General features: G+C 31.7%; 1 protein-coding gene across 11 annotated transcripts in view; it reads right to left on the bottom strand.

Moving 5' to 3' along the window:
- The window catches only part of LOC114326616 (hemicentin-2-like), a 1,177,760-nt gene that overhangs the window by 439,191 nt on the left and 716,608 nt on the right, over positions 1–21,961 (bottom strand). For 8 of the 11 annotated variants that reach the window (XM_050647791.1, XM_050647781.1, XM_050647792.1 and 5 more), the window contains one exon: positions 21,857–21,880. The exons of the other annotated variants lie outside the window; for them this stretch is intronic. The gene's annotated coding sequence lies outside the window, so the exon portion shown is untranslated. The remainder of the gene's footprint in view (positions 1–21,856; positions 21,881–21,961) is intronic. 11 annotated transcript variants of the gene reach the window in all.

Raw genomic sequence — 21,961 nt, forward strand, 5'->3', positions numbered from 1 at the left:
CTGGATATCTTCGTCCTTGGATTTTTCCTTGCATTATGTTTTGTAGGAATGTGTACTTTTGTCCCCTCATCAGGTGGCCTAAGTATTCAAGTTTTCTCTTTTTTATATTCAGTAGTACTTCTGACTTGTTATTTATTCTGCGTATTACTTCTTCATTAATGGAGCTGTTCTGAATTGGCTAAGGAACTTCTTAACTGACAGAAAGCAAAGAGTAAAAATCTCTGATGTATTATCCGAAACTGTCAGTAATAACGTTGGTGTACCGCAGGGTAGTGTACTTGGACCATTGCTTTTTATATTATATTTAAATGATATAAATTTGTTTGTGAACTGTGAATTTATTAACCTTTTCGCTGATGATACCCTTTTGGCTTGTAGCGATAGTTCTATTGAAGGGGCGGTTGACAAAATGAATCACGTTTTATGTTCAGTGTCTAAATACTTAAAACTTAATAAACTTAAATTAAACGTAAGTAAGACAAAAGCCATGATAGTTACATCTAAATTTAAGTACAGGAGTCTTAATACTAACAATATAATGTTAAACATTGATGGGGAACCAATTGAACTAGCGACACAAATTAAATATCTTGGTTTTCAATTAGATAATACTCTATCATTCGACAAGCATCTCGAGTATACGTGTAAAAAACTAGCAAAGAAATTGTATTTCTTTACAAGAATTTCTAAGAATTTGTCACTTCAGTCAAGGATCACTGTATATAAATCGATAATCCAACCTCATTTTGATTTTTGTGCATCCATCTTATATCTTTTAAATCTTAACCAACTAGCCAAATTACAAAAATTACAGAATCGTGGAATGAGGATCATTTTACGTACAAGTAGATTAACACCTGTCACATTGATGTTGAATACTTTGCAGTGGTTTTCGGTATCGCAACGTCTTATTTATTTGACCATGATATTGATTTTTAGAATTGTACATGGATTGGCACCTAAATATTTTCTCGATCTTGTTAGTTACAATTCAGATATTCACCCTTATTTTACGAGAAATTCTAATAATATTTACATCAGCAGAACCAATACTACAGGTGCTATGAACTCACTTCTCTATAAGGGTTTTGATAATTTCAATAAGTTGCCAACGGAACTCAAGTTGAAGACCTCAAGAACATGTATAGGAAAAATTTAAAGAATTATGTTGCAAATCGTGTTTAATGTCTCATGTGGCTTCTAAATGTGTTTTTTAACTGCGTGTAGTTTAGTGTAATATTTTGAGTAAGGTAGTATTTTTAATGCTTGTATTGTAATGGAATATTTTAAGTGTTTTTTTGTTTTATTTTTATTATTATGACTTTAAATTTAAATTGTATATATATATCATAAAATATCTCAATTTTAACTGTATATTAGGGTTACCTAATTTTGAATAAATTCTTCTTCTTCTTCATTTGTAATTTTATCCACCCAACTTATTCCTAGTATACGGCGGTAGCACCACATCTCAAAGCTTTCAAGATTTTTAATATTCCTCTGTTTAAGAGTCCATGACTCAACACCGTAGAGCAAAGTACTGAATACATAGCATTTTAACATTCTAGTTCGTAGATGAATACTAATATCACGATTACAAAATAATTTTTTCATTTTTATAAAAGTAGACCTGGCAATTTCAATACGTCTTTTTATCTCGTGATTTTGGTCACCTGTTTCATTGATAAGGGTTCCCAAGTATTTGTATTCGTTTACTTTTTCAAGTTGGGTACCGTTTATTGTGATACTAGTGTCATTTATTGGATTCTTACTGAAGGTCATATATTTGGTTTTTTTGACGTTCATCCTTATGCCGTAGTTATTACATATCTCATTCATACTTTCAACTAGATGTTGTAGATCTTCCGCTGTTCTTGCCATTATCACAGTATCGTCAGCATATCGAATGTTATTGATAACTTCTCCATTGACTATTATCCCTTCGTTTGCATATGAGAGAGCTTCTTGGCATATTTGTTCGCTGTAGATATTAAACAAGAGCGGTGACAATATACAACCCTGTCGTACCCCTCTACGTATTTCTATTTCGTCCGATGTTTGGTCTTCTATTTTTATATTAGCTCGCTGATTCCAGTACAGATTTAATATTATTTGTATGTCTCTGGTGTCAATGTTCTTACTCTCCAGGATTTCTTTGAGTTTACTGTGGCGTACTTTGTCAAAGGCCTTTTCAAAGTCTATAAAGCAGGCGTGTACCTCTTGGTTAACATCTAGGCATCTCTGTGTTAGAACGTTCAAGGCAAAGAGAGCATCCCTTGTACCTAATCCTTTTCTGAATCCCATCTGTGTATCGTTAATATCGATGTCTAGTTTTTGATAGATTCGGTTGTGGATGACTCTAAGAAATATTTTAAGCAGGTGACTCATCAAGGAGATTGTTCGATGATCTGAACATTGCACTGCCTTAGTTTTCTTCGGTATGGTGACAAACGTAGACAGCAACCATTCTTGTGGTATTATACCAGTACTGTATATTGTATTGAATATATGCAATATTATGATTACGGATTGAACATTCAAAAGCTTCAGCAGTTCTGTAGGGATTTCATCAGGTCCGTTTGCTTTTCCATTTTTAGCGTTTCTTATTGCGTATTCTACTTCTTCTTTCAATATGTCTGGCCCAGTTGCATTGATTATCTGAGTTAAGTTGTTTCTATCGTCTTCAAATAATTCATTCAGGTATTCTGTCCATCTTTTTATTTTATTCTCTAGATCTACAATAAGGTTTCCATCTTTGTCTTTAAGTTTACCTATTTGGCATTTCTTTATGCTTCCTGTTATCTCTTTTACTTTTTTGTGCATATTGAACGCATCGTACTTTTTCTCATAGGTTTCCATTTCTTCACACTGTTCTTTAATCCACGCCTCTTTGGCTTCTTTTATTCTCTTTTTTATGTGTTTGTTTATTTCTTTGTCATTGTCTAGGTAATTCTTCATATTTCTTCTTTGTTCCATCAAGTCTAGTATGTCCTGTGTCATCCACCCCTTGTTCTTTGTTGTCGTTTTTGTCAGATGTTTCTTTCCTGCTGTTTGTATAGCTGTATTTATGTACTTTAATTTTTGGTTAACGTTATCTGTATCGTTAATTTGTTGTTGCACGGAACTGAGGTTTTCATTTATTTCTTCTCCTGTTTCTTGTTGTATATATTTTATTTAAGTTTAAAGTGAAGTTAGAGTGGCATAAACATAGGTTCGGATCATTGGCTAGTGATCTCAATATTCTTCTCCTTCTTCTTCATCTTTATAAGAAATTCGGCTTGTTCATTGCCTGATCTGCCGATTCAATATTGACCATAGAAATTAAATTGACCTTATAAAATAGGTCAGAGCCAATGGGAATTTTCAAATACATGAGAAAACCTTCATGACGTAGTTCATGTAGTTCAAGTTCATCCATTTTTTTTTATTTCATTTATCATTTATTTATGTTAAATCATGTTACGTGATGATTAAAGATATTATTATAATAATAACTTTCAATGATAAATGTATGTATTCCTGGCATAAATACCTACTTTTTATATACGAGTACACCAATATTATTAATAATATTTAATCCCATAATGGATTTAATGGATTAAAAATATATTTCAACGATGAAAGTGGAATATTTATTAACGGTATTAGAGCGTATTAATATGGGATGAAAATAATTTTATTATTTTACCTATTTATATAGATATTTTACATTATGTACATAGATTGATTCTAAAATTATTGTATATATTATTGTAATAAATATTTTTAATTAATTTCTTTTGTATTATGCAAAAAAATAATGTATAGTAATGAGGGGAAGGCGAAAATTTGCGATGCAATAGTGGAAAAATATTTTTTAAGAAATTTGGATTGTAGAGAAGCAGGAAGAAAAAGGCAAGTAAAGAAAATACCAAGTAGAAATGAGATATGGCGTTCAAGTTGTGGAAATAAATGAAAATGAAAGTGAAAAGGTAGGTCAGCAATGGCACTCCATAAAAAGAAATATTATAGGAGCAGCAGAGAAATCTATTGGAAGAATTTTTTTTTCCCATAATCATCACTACGATGATGATTATTACAATTACAATCTGGTCATACTTGACCAATGAGCAATTTTAATCTAACCTAAATTATTACTGTTCCTTAAAATTAAGAGCTTGCCCTATAGCGTCTCTTATCTAACCTAACAAGATAGTGCACTATTCTAGCATACACACTAACGCGCACAAGCACTATGCTCTGCTTTTCACTATCACCTATCACTTAAACTAGTTCATAAGGTTTTGTCCTCTTCAGTCTTCTAACTTGCCCAGTAGTATCGAGGAGCTGGATTGCCTCAATATTTTCGTGCATGTGAAGTCGTTGCTCGTGACTTCCTGCCATCTTCTTGATGATTATTTCCACAGTTTCCATTCCTAGGTCCTTATGGAGATCTCTGTTTGTAACATACCAAGGAGCATCTACAATATTTCTTAGTATTTTGTTCTGGAATCTTTGTATTACTGTTATATTACTTGGTCTAGTACACCCCCATAGTGGGCATCCATAAGTCCATACAGGTCTCAATATTTGTTTGTAAATTAGTAACTTATTATGCATCGACAGTGTGGAGTTTCTTCCAATTAGCCAATACATTTTTTTATATCTTATATTTAGTTCTTCCCTTTTTTTCTTAACGTGCACCTTCCAGCGTAGTTTTGCATCTAATGTTATACCCAAATACTTAGCAGTATCTGCATATGGTACTTGGATATTGCTGATTATAACTGGTATATATTGTATTTTTTTGTTGGTGAAATTAACATGGACAGATTTAGCTTCATTTAGCCTGATTCTCCATTTTTGTGTCCACTTATAGATTTGGTTAACTGCTATTTGGACCTTGTTGGTCGCCTCTTCACTTGTCGTCCCTACTGCTTGAATAGCTGTATCATCAGCAAAGGTGGCAACTGTGTTGTTTTCCAGTACAGGTATATCACACGTGTATAGTAGGTATAGGACCGGACCCAACACACTGCCTTGTGGAACACCTGCTCTAATTTCTTTTAAGTCTGAAAAACAGTCTTCTTGCTTAATTCTAAAATGTCGTCCTTTTATGTATGACTGTAAAAGTTTTGAGTACTGTATAGGTAAAAAACATTTTAGTTTGTATGTTAAACCTTCATGCCAGACTTTATCAAAAGCCTGTGCAGCATCAAGAAATACAGTTGAACAGACTTTCTTTTCTTCTAGGGATCTTTCGATAATATTTGTGATTCTGTGCACCTGGTCAATTGTTGAATGCTTATTTCTAAATCCGAATTGATGTGTCGGTATCAAATTCCTTGCTTCAATAATTGGTTTTATTCGCTTAAGGAGCAGTTTCTCAAACAGCTTCGATATTACAGGAAGCAGAGATATCGGTCTGTATGACGAAACCTCATGTGCTGGTTTTCCTGGTTTAGGAATCATAATGACTTCCGCCATCTTCCATATCATTGGTACATATTTTAATCTGAATGCACCGTTAAAGAGGTTTGTTAATTTTACGATAGCTCTTCGGGGAAGATTTTTCAACAGCTCACCCGTAATTAGATCATAGCCCGGAGCTTTCTTCGGATTAATATTTTCCCTTATTTCTTCAAGTACTTCTTTTGGTGTAGTTAGCCGAATTTCTTCCTCTAATTGAACAGGTTCCTCCCATCTTTCTTCATCCCCTTGAGGTTAATTTGGTTTGAATGTATTTTCAAGATGTATGGCAAATAGCTCTGCTTTTTGTGCACTACTTCTGGCCCAGTTACCATTTTCTAGTTTAATAGGAGGAGAGTGCATAATAGGTCTTTTCAGTCTTTTAGTAGCTTTCCATAAGGAATAATCTGTACTACCGTCATCTGTTAGCTCCTGTAAGTAAGAATTAATCGAGTCATTCTTTAATTGTAGGATAGTTCTTTTGAGTTGTTGACTTGCACGATTTAGTTTAGTCTTATCTTGAGGAGACCTTGTTTGTTGCCAGATTCTTCTCAGTTTTCTTTTTTCAATTATCATGTTCCTTATTTCCTTTAGATAATTATTTCCTTTTACCCTAGGTTTCAGCGTAGGAGTGTTTTCCCATGCTGCTTGCTGGATATTGTTCACCAACAATTCTGCTTCTTTATCTAATTGCTCTGCGTTTTGTATTGGTACACTTAGATTTATTCTCTCTTCAAGGCTTAGCTTAAAACTATCCCAATCCGTCCATTTATTTGGTAATGTGGGGTTACTTTGTTTTTTAATAATCCTGTCACTCATGGTTAGTACTATAGGGGAATGATCAGAATTTAAGTCCCAACAGTCATCAATGTCTATGAAATTAGTTGAAATATTCTTAATAATAAAGAAGTCTATTAAATCAGGGGTCTTGTTTCTATCCGTAGGCCAGTAGGTTGGTCTACCAGTTGATAGTGCTTCACACCTCTGTTCTTTAATGGCTAACAAAAGCCATTGGAAGCCATACATTGGAAGAAATAAAAAACAAAAAGAAAAAAAAATGGTTGAACGAAGAATGCGAAAGAGCCCCAAAAGAAACAAACAAAAGAGGAATTGATTATCTGTTGCACCCATCAGAAAAACGTATACGATTCAGCAGACAGGGAGCCACAACTAGAAAAAAACTAAGTAAAAAAAAGACCATAATCTACTACAACAACAAATGAAAAAGGTGGAAGGTAAACATAGATACAATCAAGGAAAAACATTCTACAGTATGGTGCAAATGTCTGGAATAAATTCGATATTTCGTAAACCGGCGAATTTAACGACAAATCCCGGAACAGTTCGATTTTTATTTTTAAATTACGATATTTTGGCATATTATGTCATACGAGTGACGTCATCTGTATGGACGTGATGATGTAATCGATGATTTTTTTAAATGAGACTAGGGGTCGTATGCTAGCTCATTTGAAAGGCTATTCAATTCTGTATTCAGTAATATAAATCTATCTATCAGTCTTTCAACTATACAAATATTAGCAAAATTGTTGTCCAAATAAAATTTTTTAAATTAAATTAATTGACAAAAAAAGAAGAATGCATGTAATTTATTTAATTCAAAATACATTTTACTGCTGTCACAAAACAGAAAAGAAAAAAAATTATTAGTTGACAAATAAGCCTTGCTTTTCACTTAATTTAAATGTTCAAACTTCCTAAAGGCAGGTGGTTGGCAGGAGCTGGTTTGAACATTGAATTTAAGCGAAAAACAATGCTTATTTGTCAAATAAACAATTTTTTCTATTTTCTAACAATAGTAAAATGTATAATGAAGTAAATACATTACATACATTCTCCTTTTTTGTAAATTAATTAATTTAAAAAAAATTTTTTTGGACACTGGTGTATAAACAATTATGTTAATATTTATATTACTGAATACATAATTGAATACACACGACTCCTAGTCTCATTTAAAAAATCATCGATTACGTCATCACGTCGATATGGATGACGTTACTCGTATCAAATATGCGCTAAAATATCGTTTTTCAAAAATAAAAATCGACCTGTTTCGGGATTTTTCCTTAAAGTCGCCGGTTTACGAAATATCTTTTTTCCTGACGTTTTCCTAAGTATTTCAATAGCAGTCTCTCTAATACTACTGGCCATTTTTCTCCAAATTGTATTAGTGCTGCCTTTCATGTTCCATCATACTTTGTCTACTATTCTTTCCCTGAATAGACCTTCTTTCTCATCTTTTAGCATCCACCACTTGATTTTTGTGGTCCTCTCTGATATTTTGGTTTAGGTTCACTTTTTACTTTATTGTCCAGAACAAACAGCTTATGTTGTTGGCTTATTTTTGGCTTGTTGTTGTTGATTATGCTTCGTATCCTGCCTTGGCTTGGCCTACATGTGCATTGAAATCACCTCCTATTATAACTTTATAATCTGACGGAATATCACTCAGGACGCCACCTTATTTCTCTTTACTAAGACAGCATAAATATTCAAAAACTGATTTTTTAGTAATTCGTGTTAAAAAAAATAAGGAAAATCTGAATATAAATTATTTACTAATCACTCTAAATCACCCTAATAAATTGATTTTTAACAAAAAATCCTCTGAAAAATAATCAAGTTCCCAAACAAATATTTTCGGGCCATAAATACAGCTACGGTCAAAATTTTATTATAGTTTTAATGGATCCATAGACAGTTTTAATTTATTTTCCATTAATCCCCGATTCCTACTTCCGCTTCAATACCAATAATCAATCTTCCCCTTTATGAATATCACCACGACAATTTATAGAGAATATCCAAAACAAACTTTAGAACTTTTACTTTGGAACTTATTAAATTGAAATATCTGATTCAGAGCACAAAGTTCACAGCAAAAGAGAAATAACTCAAGATTATTTCCGGAATAATGTCGGGGCAAAACGGTAATAAACATTCTTCTGAGCTAAGAACGATATCAGTGAAGTGTACTGAGGTATGTGATTTGTGACGTTGCAGAAAATATTGAATTCTGGTCACACGGATCTTTTCGAGCAAAGCCAGCGCAAACGACGCGACGGCGAGAAGAAGTGCGAAAAGAAAACCTTCAAATGGTCTTTGTGTGTACAAAGTTGGTTTTCAATAGAGGAAAATGTAAAGAGGCGTTTTAATTGATGCAAATACTTGATCGTATCGATTTATGTATTTTAGGTTTCTTCTTCATTACACGGTTTAGGATTTTTTTTTCCCAATGTACAATATCTTATTTAAATATTCAGATAATTCTAAAATCCTTTTAAAAAAGACAAAATACTTAATTTCGATATTGTTTCTAAAGGTTTCTAAAAATAATAAACAACGATCGGTGTGTACTACGAATCTGGGACACACGCATTCTGGTGACACAGTGAATTCCGCTGAGCAAGCGGTAAACATATTGTAGGATTACATTCGTTTAAGTTATTTTATTTTATCATAAACGCCAGCCGAAAGCTAGTTAAGTGGCATTTGCCTAATAATAAAAAAACGCGATAGATCTATAATAGACTAAGAGCCGCTATAGGTGAAATTTCTTAATCATTTTAGGCACGATGGGACCCTATAACTTAAATAGTAGAATCTAAAAGAAACCGTTTGAGCACTGTGCCGTCACTTTTCAGTGGCACATGTGTCTACAGTGGCGCATCAAACTTTCCACTTATGGACGGGATACATAAATTAAAAAATACCCTGCCTTATTACCAGAATTTAAATGTTTTCATTTTTTTAAGTTCTATGTGATTAAGACATAAGATTCATCGTAATTTTAACCCACCACCCCCTTCCCTGCCCCCACCACCAAAAACTTTATTTTTCGATTTTATTTTTTTTTGGTGGGATGCAATCAATTTTAAAATTTAAAAAAATTCACACGCATAGATAAGGCTTTTATAAAACACGTCTATTTTTTATAGACCTGTAGGCTGAGTGTACATAACCTCAAAAAAATTTTAAATTTTTTTTTTGGAAAAAAGTATATAACTTTTTTTGGCGATAGCTGCAGATCTAATTTTTTCTTAGTCTTGTGTATTTTATCAAACACTATATCTCTAATTTTTTTCAGATTTTTCTGTAACGCTGGTCACCTTCAAAAATCCAAAAAACTGTTTTTTAAGGGGGTTTTGGGGGGTTTGGACGTGTTTTTCTGATTTTTAAATATTCTAAAGGAGTCAGTTACTTCTAGTTACATATAACCTGTAAAAACAAAATTGATTTGATATATTATGAAGTCTATAAAATAGGGAAAATCCCCCAAAACCCCCCAAAAAACAGTTATTCGGATTTTTGAAGGTGGGGAGCCTTACGGAAAAATCTGAAGAAAATTAAAAATATAGTCAAGTTATATACAATAAGTTTTCAATTTAAAAATCTTTTAGTAATATTTTTAATATTTTCAATATTAATAATTTACTATTAGGATTGAAAACTACTTCGTCTTTCAATGCCAGATGGCGCTAGCCACCTACTATCATCACTTCAGTTGCAATGGGTGGGAAAACCTCTCGATACGAATCAGTTAAAATATGGAGAACAGTGCCTACGTTCCTTCCGATGAAGGCTCCAATAAGAGCCGAAAATCGCGATTCAAGGGACTGGACTGCACTCCGTATTCTAATTGAAAAGTAAGATTGTTTTGCCTTCGCATTGCAACTGAATAAAAATGGTATACATTTTTATTTTAAAAATATAGTGTTTGATAAAACACACAAGATTAGGAAAAAATTAGACCTGCAGCTATTCCTCAAAAAAAGTTATACGCTTTTTTGAAAAAAAATTTCTTTTAATTTTTTGAGATTATGTACACTCTACCTATGGGTCTACAAAAATAGGCGTGTTTTATAAAAGCCTCAGTTATGCGTATGAATTTTTTGAAATTTTAAAATTGATTACATCCCACCAAAAAAAATAAAAACACGGAAAATGAAGTTTTTGATGGTGGGGGCAGGGGGAAGGGGGTGGTGGGTTAAAATTACGCTTAATCCTATGTGTTAATCACATAGAACTAAAAACAATAAAAAAAATTTAATTCTTTTAGTAAGGGAGGGTAACTTTTAATTTATTTATCCCGTCCATAAGTGGAAAGTTTGATGCGCCACTGTCGACGCATGTGCCACTGAAAAGTGACGGCACAGTGTTCAAACGTTTTCTTTTAGGTTCTACTATTTAAGTTATAGGGTCCCATCGTGCCTAAAATGATTAGGAAATTTCACCTATAGCGGCTCTTAGTCTATAAGTTCAGCATATCATTGCCAAGTGACAGTATTCAGTAAGTCAGAGAAAAGTCGAGTTGACATTAAGACGCTGATGATAGGGGGCAGACGGCCTTTTTTCATCTTTATAACGACGAACGACGAAATAAGATTGCGTATTCTTGCTATAAACAGTTTTAGATGTTCAGTGTTAATTACCGTTTACATTAGTTATTACATTATCCTTGTAATTTACGAGTTCTACAATAAAGTGTTTGCTGTATCCTAAAATCGACCTGTGACCAATTAATCAACCCTAGATAAACATAAGATAAAAGCCTACAATATTATTATATCAAACATACAAAGTTGACATAGAAATGAAATTAAAAATGTAAACAAAAACATATCGGTCTAATAAATATACACACGCTGAATAACAGGGGAATTGTTAGTCAGGTTGCAAGAGATTTCAGTCAAGTTTGGGGTTACTTGCCGCTTAGAGTAAAATGTAATAATCGTCGTCATCAGCTGGGTACTATCCATTGTATTTAACTACCAATAAAGTACTGATGGGCGAATAAGTGTATTTCTGCTCATAAACCTCCACATAACGGTAACGTCCCTCCTTTTATATCATACCATGTCAAACTTTGCTCCATTTCATCATGGGATAGTATCCCGAAAAAGTTGGCAGAACATCCGTCTAAATAAAGTTAATTTTGCTCAAATATGTACAATTATATACACTCATGGACAAATATATCGAATATTTTAAAATTATCATGTGAAATTGGCGTAGAATTTGGGAACGGTCAACCAATTACTTTCCCCTGCCTCTGATACCCAGAAAAGTTTAATTAACATAATATAGTAGGGTGTCCAAGACTTACACGTCTGGTAAGTATGACAGGGATATACAGAGTGTCCCAGACTAATTTACCGCGCTATATCTCTTAAACGAATAGATATTTTCGAATGGGACAAAAGGTGATATATTCTACTTGTAATACACTTTAATATGGCGTACAAAAAATCATCCCCTAAATAATCATCCCTTAGTTACAACCTTTAACTTTAATTTTTTTAATAGCACCCTGTATATTTTTTTATAGTTTTGGATGTGGTCTTCTATCGTCTATTCAACACATTTTTTGAAAATAAAATCGGTTAGTAAATAACCAAGAAAATATCAGTTTAGCTTTGTTAATTATGTGTCCCAGACTAAATTATCAAGGCTATAATTCATAAACGAATAGAGATATTCGAATGGGACAAAAACTGATCTACTACATTTGTACTACACTTTAATATGGCGTCGAAAAAAAATATCCCCTAAATATTCATCCCTTAGTTACAACCCCTAACTTTATTTTTTTTAAATAGTACCCTGTAAGTTAGGGATGAATATTTAGGGGATGAATTTTTTCTACGCCATATGAAAGTGTATTACAAATGGAATAGATCAGTTTTTGTACCATTCGAAAATCTCTATTCGATTAAGAAATATAGCCTGGATAAATTAGTCTGGGACACACAATTTAACAAAAATAAACTGATAGTTTCTCGGTTATTTACGAACCGATTTTATTTTCAAAAAATATGTTAAATAGATGATAAAAGACCACATCCAAAACTATAACAAATATACAGGGTGATTATTTAGGGGATGACTTTTTTGTACGCCATATTAAAGTGTATTAGAAGTAGAATATATCACCTTTTGTCCCATTCGAAAATCTCTATTCGTTTAAGAGATTTAGGGTGGGTAAATTAGTCTGGTACACCCTGTATACAGTATGACCCTGTAAGTTGCATCCATATAGAAAACTTTTTTATTATTAATTTTACGAAAAAAAGTTATTCTTCATAAAAAGCTTTGCATGGTCCAAAACCTAATAGGTCTGGATCCCGCGTATGAAAAAAAAGTTGATTAATAGCAAGCTGAAAATTTGTTAATAGCTTAAGGGTGTCTAATCGGACAAACTTTGATATATGGGAATACTGAAACAGGGGAAGTTTTAATTGTGGAACAGGTTAAAAATTTGGAACGGTCATACCACAAAAACGGCACGTGTATTTTGTCCGACAGAACAGACTTAAACTCTCCGAACAGAGATTAAACTCTCATGCAAAAATCAGACTGCTATTTATCACCAAATGGGCGTTTTAATGAGTGGAACATGTAGAATATATCAAATGACAGGAATTATGACAGGTGATAAATAGCAGTCTGATTTTTGCATGAGAGTTTAATCTCTGTTCGGAGAGTTTAAGTCTATTCTGTCGGACAAAATAAATGTGCCGTTTTCTGCCGTGGTCTGACCGTTCCAAATTTTTAACCTGTTCCACAATTAAAACTGCCCCTGTTCCAGTGTTCCCATATATCAAAGTTTATCCGACTTGACACCCTTAAGCTATTAACAAATTTTCAGCTTGCTATTAATCAACTTTTTTTTCATACGCGGGATCCAGACCTATAAGATTTAAGCATCAAATATCAAATTTTTTGAATATTAATACGAGGTATGTCAAAAAGTTTGAATTTCACTCAAGAGTAAAGTAGCTTTATTTTTCACAATATTGAAAATTGCTATTATGAAAAGTTGTTTGGAATTAAAAACTATATTCTAGTATGCAATTACATCCTTCTAATTAAACAAAATTTTTTTTGATAAATTTAGGATAACTAACATTGTTTTCAGTTATTTTAATTCAGATTACTCTGTTATTATTGATTTTACGAAAAAAAAAATGATTCTTAATAAAAAGTTCTGCATGGTCTAAAACCTAAAATTCAACCATCTTATAACCATAAAATTTGATATAAGATGGTTGTATTTTAGGTTTTAGATCATGCAGAACTTTTTACTAAGAATCACTTTTTTTCGTAAAATTAATAATAAAAGAGTTATCAGAATTGAAATATCAGAAATTAAAGTTATGTTATCCATAATAAAAAAATATTTTTTTCAATTACAAGGATGTAATTGAATATTAGAATACAGTTTTGAATTCCAAACAACTTTTCATAATAGCAATTTGCAATATTGTGAAAAATAAAGCTACTTTACTCTTGAGTGAAATTCAAACTTTTTGACATGGTATAATATTCATAAAATTGAATATCTGATGATTGAATCTTAGGTTTTGGACCATGCAGAGCTTTTTATGAAGAATAACTTTTTTTCGTAAAATTAATAATAAAAAAGTTTTCCATATGGATACAACTTACAGGGACATCCTGTACTATAGCTGGATTGACTGCAGGGCTGAAAGTGATAAGAAAATTTCGACCAGAATTGAACTTACATGAAAAAGCTTTATGAGCTGGTGTTCTGTATTACGCAGTAGAAAACTGAGTTGAAAGAAAACAATTGTCCTGGCTGCGTAACATTAGACAATGGACAGGTCGAGGAATTGTTTGATATAGCTGCCGACCGAGAAACATTTCATCAGATTGTTAATACGACGATAGCCAACGCTTGAAAACAAGTACGACACACAAAGAAGAAGAATCTACAGTTAATATTTCCAGTTATTGATAAAACACCCTGTATACTATTATGCATTTTTTTCTATTTACCACAGTCTATTTCAGTATAAAATCTAAAACATATTCCCTTTGGCACCGGTGTCGACGATCCTGCCACAGTCGCATCGTTTATAAGAGATCCAGCCGATCCAGCAGGCTTGTGCAAAGTAAACCAAACGGTAATTATTCCGAGTAGATAGTGGCGCAAAATATGGAGGCATATTATACGAGACAAGGAAAGAAAACACCGACTACACAATTGCATAATCCACGAGAGATAACGCTAGGTGTAGTTAATTTTCTTGTGTTATTGCACGTAGGAAGTATAAGGAGTCTTATCAGTTTTCATCTAAAGCAAATGGTAATAGTCCTGTCGCCAGGGGGGGTACAACGGCCTCGTTAATTCAGATGGACTTACCCAAATTTTTTTTATGTATTTTGACCCGTAGAACACGAATTTTTTGGGTAACAGTTGATCCGGATGTCGATAAGATTGTTATAGACCAAGAACTTGAGGAATCAAATAACAGCGATTTTTGGCAAAACAAAACAATATTTTGTATTTTTTGGGTCATTTTAAGCAAAAAATATTTCTACAAGTTTTTTAGTAGGATGCACAGTTTTCGAGATAAACGCGGTTGAACTTTCAAAAAATCGAAAAACTGCAATTTTTAAACCCGAATAACTTTTGATTAAAAAATAAAATAGCAATTCTGCTTAGCGCCTTTGAAAGTTCAAGTCAAATTATGTCGGTTTTGATTATTTGCATTGCTAAAAATTTATTGTGTTATTGCTAAACAAAGCTACAAACAACTAGTGCGTGAGTGATGTTTCTATGATTTCTCATTTAAAATCGAACGAGTAGGTAGAATAGGTACTAGTGCAATCAAGACTATTTCTACGTTACATGCGTTAAAACGCATGTAAAAGCACGGGAAACCCTACGTGTTTATAGCTTTGTTAAACAATAAAAAAATAAATTTTTACCAATGCAAATAATCAAAACCGATATAATTTGACTTAAACTTTCAAATGCGGTAAGCAGACTTGCTATTTTATTTTTTAATCAAAAGTTATTCGGGTTCAAAAATTGCAATTTTTCGATTTTTTTAAAGTTCAACCGCGTTTATCTCGAAAACTGTGCATCCTACGAAAAAACTTGTAGAAATATTTTTTACTTAAAATGGCCCAAAAAATACAAAATATTGTTTTGTTTTGCCAAAAATCGCTGTTATTTGATTCCTCAAGTTCTTGGTCTATAACAATCTTATCGACATCCGGATCAACTGTTACCCAAAAAATTCGTGTTCTACGGGTCAAAATACATAAAAAAAACTTGAGTAAGTCCATCTGAATTAACGAGGCCGTTGTACCCCCCCTGGCGACAGGACTATAATGGGAGGTGAGTGGAAGAATAAAATGCACGCGTTAGAAGGAGCGCCTTAAGTTTCATTATACATTTTTTAGAACGATCTTTTGAAAATAGTCTTCAACAGACAAAGGGAAATAGTAACTGTTAAAGTTCTCGTTATATTATAGGTTGATTTGAGTTCAAAATAAATACAGTGCGTCCATAAAGTAACGCATAAATTCATTATTTCGTAAACCGGCGTCATTAAGGAAAAATCCCGAAACAAGTCGATTTTTATTTTTAAATTCCGATTTTTTGGCATATATATCATACTAGTGACGTCATCCATCTGGGCATGATGACGTAATCGATGATTTTTTTAAATGAGAATAGGGGTCATGTGATAGCTCATTTGAAAGGGTATTCAATTCTCTATTCACTAATATAAACATTAACATATTTATTTATACAGGGTGTTCAAAAAAACATTTTTTTAATTAAAATAATTGAGACAAAAAGAAGAATGTATGTGATTTATTTAATTCAAAATACGTTTTAATGTTGTCAGAAAACAGGAAAAACATGTTTATTTAACAAATAAATATTGTTTTTCGCTTAAATTCAATGTTAAAGCTGCCACCCACCTGTCTCTTGGCAGTTTGAACATTTCGTTTAAACGAAAATCAAATGTTTATTTGTCAAATAAAATTTTTTTCTCTTTACTGACAGTAGTAAAATGCATTTTGATTTAAAATAAATTACATATATTCTTCTTTTTGTCTCACTTATTTTAATTAAAAAAATGTTTTTTGAACACCCTGTATAAATAATTATGTTATTGTTTATATTATTGGATAGAGAATTAAATACCCTTTCAAATGAGCTATCACATGACCCCTATTCCCATTTAAAAAAATCATCGATTACGTCATCACGCCCAGATGCATGACGTCACGAGGATAATATATATGCCAAAAAATCGTAATTTAAAAATAAAAATCGACCTGTTTCGGGATTTTTCCTAAAAGTCGCCGGTTTACGAAATAACGAATTTATGCGTTACTTTATGGACGTACTGTATAGTATAATATTATGCTAAAATAAAGTACACTAAAATAAGAAATGATTTAAAGTATGAAGTCATTCCCCGTAAGGATAATTATCATCCTAATCTTCTATTTTTAGCTGCTATAACTTTTCTGCCTTCCGATCGTTATAATTAGTAGTATTAAGTGTTAGTATTGAGTATTTAGTATTTAGTATTAAATTTTTGAAACCCTCTTTCCAAGTCATTAAAATATATATATATATATATATATATATATATATATATATATATATATATGAAAGGAAACGACAATTGCATTTTATCTGTATACCAGAGAAATCTTTTCGTTTAATTAATATAGATGTCGTACCAAGTGTACTGAAGTCTGGTTATTTTATTATTACCAGAAAGGCCAAAAGCATTTTCTTGCACCTCGACCATCCACCTAGATGTTCCTGACGAGAGCTTGACATGAGCTCGAAACACGTCGTGTAGAATATCGGTGGTGGTCGAAGTGAAATAAAATGCAATTGTCGTTTCCTTTCATATCACGGTTCTTCTCCGTTATTGACGAATGTGTAGCGAATAACGTGGCTTTGTAGACAAATCTGTGACACAAAGAGGTGTCTTTTGTCGTTCATCGTCTTTTATGAAGACTTTGAAATTTACATTTTCGCGTCCGCTACGGAAAAGATTTCTTCTGTATACCAGAGAAATCTTTTCGTTTAATTAATATAGATGTCGTACCAAGTGTACTGAAGTCTGGTTATTTTATTATTACCAGAAAGGCCAAAAGCATTTTCTTGCACCTCGACCATCCACCTAGATGATCCTGACGAGAGCTTGACATGAGCTCGAAACACGTCGTGTAGAATATCGGTGGTGGTCGAAGTGAAATAAAATGCAATTGTCGTTTCCTTTCATATCACGGTTCTTCTCCGTTATTGACGAATGTGTAGCGAATAACGTGGCTTTGTAGACAAATCTGTGACACAAAGAGGTGTCTTTTGTCGTTCATCGTCTTTTATGAAGACTTTGAAATTTACATTTTCGCGTCCGCTACGGAAAAGATTTCTTCTGTATACCAGAGAAATCTTTTCGTTTAATTAATATAGATGTCGTACCAAGTGTACTGAAGTCTGGTTATTTTATTATTACCAGAAAGGCCAAAAGCATTTTCTTGCACCTCGACCATCCACCTAGATGTTCCTGACGAGAGCTTGACATGAGCTCGAAACACGTCGTGTAGAATATCGGTGGTGGTCGAAGTGAAATAAAATGCAATTGTCGTTTCCTTTCATATCACGGTTCTTCTCCGTTATTGACGAATGTGTAGCGAATAACGTGGCTTTGTAGACAAATCTGTGACACAAAGAGGTGTCTTTTGTCGTTCATCGTCTTTTATGAAGACTTTGAAATTTACATTTTCGCGTCCGCTACGGAAAAGATTTCTTCTGTATACCAGAGAAATCTTTTCGTTTAATTAATATATATATATATATATATATATATATATATATATATATATATATATATATAAGTAGTTTGGTATTATTGACTGACAATATGTAGATACAAGTTTTTATTGAGGTTGCAGTCAGTGTAAGGGGCAGGATGAGAGAAACTCTTTGTTACAATCGAGCTTTCGCAAAATTTATTTGCTTCGTCAAGATTAGCTAAAATGAGTATATAATTATAAATACAATGAAATTAAAGATAAAAGAACATTGTATAAAAAAGCACAAAAACTTACAACGTGAGGTTAGTTCATTAATTTAACATTTCCACAAAACATAATTATATAAAAATATCCTTATTTTAATCGTTTCCAAATTTCAATGTTTTAATTTTTACAATTTCTAATGAAAAATTTTGATTTATTAATTTAGTTCTAAATTTGATTAATGTCAGAAAGACACTCAATTAATGTCAATAAGACATTAAATAGGTATCTGTTTATTTTATTTTAAGTTGTTAAAAACTAGTTTTTTGATTATTACTTACTAGCGCACTTTAAATTATGGAAGGTATAGATAGATATAAGTACATGTTTTGTTGATTATTGTTTTATTAATAAATTAAAGTGGCGTTAATTTTAAAAATTTAATTTTTGAAATTTTGTCAGGGAATTTACTATTCTTTAATTAGAATATCATTTATCGTAAGATAAAATATAATTATAGATGTTACTTAGTTTATTTATATCTGTTCTTTTATTTACACATTGATATTTATTTATGCACACCATATTTGACGAAGCAAATAAATTTTGCGAAAGCTCGATTGTAACAAAGAGTTTCTCTCATCCTGCCCCTTACACTGACTGCAACCTCAATAAAAACTTGTATCTATATATATATATATATATATATATATATATATATATATATATATATATATATATAGCTCGATATAGACCAGGACGGATCTCTATTGAGGTGGGTGTGAGAGGTGGCATTCGGATTTTTGCAGATAATGTTAGGTGACAACTTCATTAATTATAAATGACTTATGCTCCTCCTCAAATATGCCCGGAACAATAATAAAAAAATTTAAAAATTAAAAAAATTTCGAAAAGTATCGATTTTTTTCTACTTTCATTGCTTATAACCATTTTGAAACAAAGTCGTAGGGAAATAAAATAAAGATTTGAATTTTATATAATATATGACTGGTTTAAAATGTCTTAAATTATATTACCCTTTCTGCAAAATAGCAATACATAGAAAATACGGGGGTAAAAAGCCTGTTTCTTTCAATGTTTTTCAACGACTTTAAAGTTAGAACCTTCATAATTGGCTTAGAAAATTCTTACAACATACTTAAACCGTTCACCTAATAGATTTTGCATAATAATTTTGCAATCTAAATTTTTTTAAAAAAGTTTAAATTTTTTAAAAACTTTCTGAACGAAAAGTATACCATTTAGAAGTTTGCTAATTTTTTTCCACATATAGAGGTTCTCTACCTATCTAATACACTTTACAGAATTAAAATCGGATTATTTAAGGGGCCTCAGCACTGTTTTAAATTTATAAACAATGTTTTGGCTTATAAACAAATACAGTGAGAACGTTTGAGTTGGAATAAATTCATTTTCTTGAGAATGGGCGACTCTGGAGATAAATCCCGAAACAGATCAATTTTTATTTTTAAATTATAATTTTTTTGCATAAATATTATACTAGTGACGTCATCCATCTGGGTATGATGACGTAATCTAAATATTGGAATTAATTTAATTTAAAAAAAATTTAATTCAAACCCTGTATAAATAATTATGTTAATTCTTTATATTAGTGAATACAAAATTGAATAGCCTTTCGATTGAGCTATCACACGGCACCTATTCTCATTTAAAAAAATCATCGATTACGTCATCACGCCCAAATGGATGACGTCAATAGTATGATATATATACCAAAAAATTAGAATTTAAAAATAAAAATCGACCTGTTTCGGGATTTATCTCCAGAGACGCCTATTCGCGAGAAAATAAATTTATGCCAACTCAAAGGTCCTCACTGTATTTGTTTATAGGCCAAAAAATTGTTTATAACTTTAAAACAGTGCTGAGGCCGTTTAAATAATCCGATTTTAATTGTGTAAAGTATATTAGACAGGTAGAGAACCTCTTTATTTGTAAAAAAATTAGCAAACTTCTAAATGGTCTACTTTTTCTTCAGAAAGTTTTTAAAAATTTGAACTTTTTAAAAAAATTTAGATTGCAAAATTATTCTGCAAAATCTATCAGGTCGATTTTAATGAAATCTGGTGAACGATTTAAGTATGTTGTAAAAATTTTCTAAGTGAATTACGAAAGTGCTAAGTGCAACCAAAGTAGTTAAAAAACATTGAATAAAAACAGGCTTATTTTTATCATACAGCCGTTTATCATACAATATTCAATTATCTTTATTTTATTTCCCTACAACTTTGTTCCAAAACGAATCGTTTTTATTAATGTTCCAGGCATATTTGAGAAGGAGCATAAGTTAATTATTATTGTTGAAGTTGTCACCTAACTTTATTTGCAAAAATCCGAATGCCACCTCGCACATCCAAAAATAGACGTTTTTTCACAGATCCGCCCTGGTTTAATAGTATATTTCCGAATAGTTCACACACACGCTCTAACGCTCAATTTTGAGGTTGCGCTAAATAATGCTGCGTTTAGTCATAGGTAAGACGCTGCCACTGGTACACACGATCTACATTATTAACATGTTCTGCCGTTTGACAGACACAAAATCGTTAGATTAATGTCTTCGTTCTAAGTCTGCGGATAGTAAGCTGTTATGTATGCACTCATATCAAACCGATAGGAGATACGATAAAGATCAAGTGAATTAATAAGGGGCTAGTCCTGAAAATTGATTGAGGCCTAAATGTTGTTGTACTGTATTGTGTTTTAACCAATATAGTATCATGAGTAAATGTACCTGGACAGTAAAATAGATATCTCAATAAATATTTGTTTCTGGAATTAGTTTTTTTGTAAGTTTTTAGTTAAATATTTTCTCTACTGATTATTATAGCAACTTGTACAAAAAATATGTCTAGTGCTGCATTTTACTGGTGGAATACCGATAGAGAGTGGGATGAAAGTATTTTATTTGGCACTAGTAAATAATTAAAATTTTGAAAAAGAAAAAATGATTCTTAAATCATTGATGGATGATTTGAACGTTACTATATATAAATTAATTTTATCGCCAACCGTCACTGAAGTCATTTATTATTGTACTCATTTGCCGCCATTTGTGGCAGTAAAGTAACACTTTATTGTACTAAATAAGAATTTTACTTTACCTGCCGCGATTAATCAAATTAACTGAGATTGAATGTAAGTGGTCGATGGCAGTAATCGATTATTTATTTGAGTGAACTTAAAATTTATTTACTTTAATTATTAAAAATATTGTAAAAAATTTACGTTATTGTTATTTAAATTTATGTCAGAAAATGAAATTCTGTAGTATTTTGCAATTATATTTATAAAACATAAATCAAAACTTTACAGATTTAGTAACTAGGTATTCAATATTGATACCTAACAATATTGAATATATCAATATTGTGTCAATATGGGTTGTAGAGCCAATATCGATGATGATGATGATATGATGATACTGATGATCCTGATTCTTAAATGGCGTTATAACAAACGGAATGGACATAAATTATTTCTTATGCGCAGCTGTAAATATTTGTAGTTTTCAATTTTATACACTTACCTTTTTTTCTACGTAATTTTACACCTGAAACAAAATAATATATAAGTAATCCATTGAATCATTTTTCTTCTGCTGTTTTAATATCAAAGTCATCGTATTTGTATT

Source organism: Diabrotica virgifera, chromosome 3, assembly GCF_917563875.1.
Source record: "Diabrotica virgifera virgifera chromosome 3, PGI_DIABVI_V3a".
NCBI lineage: Eukaryota > Metazoa > Arthropoda > Insecta > Coleoptera > Chrysomelidae > Diabrotica > Diabrotica virgifera.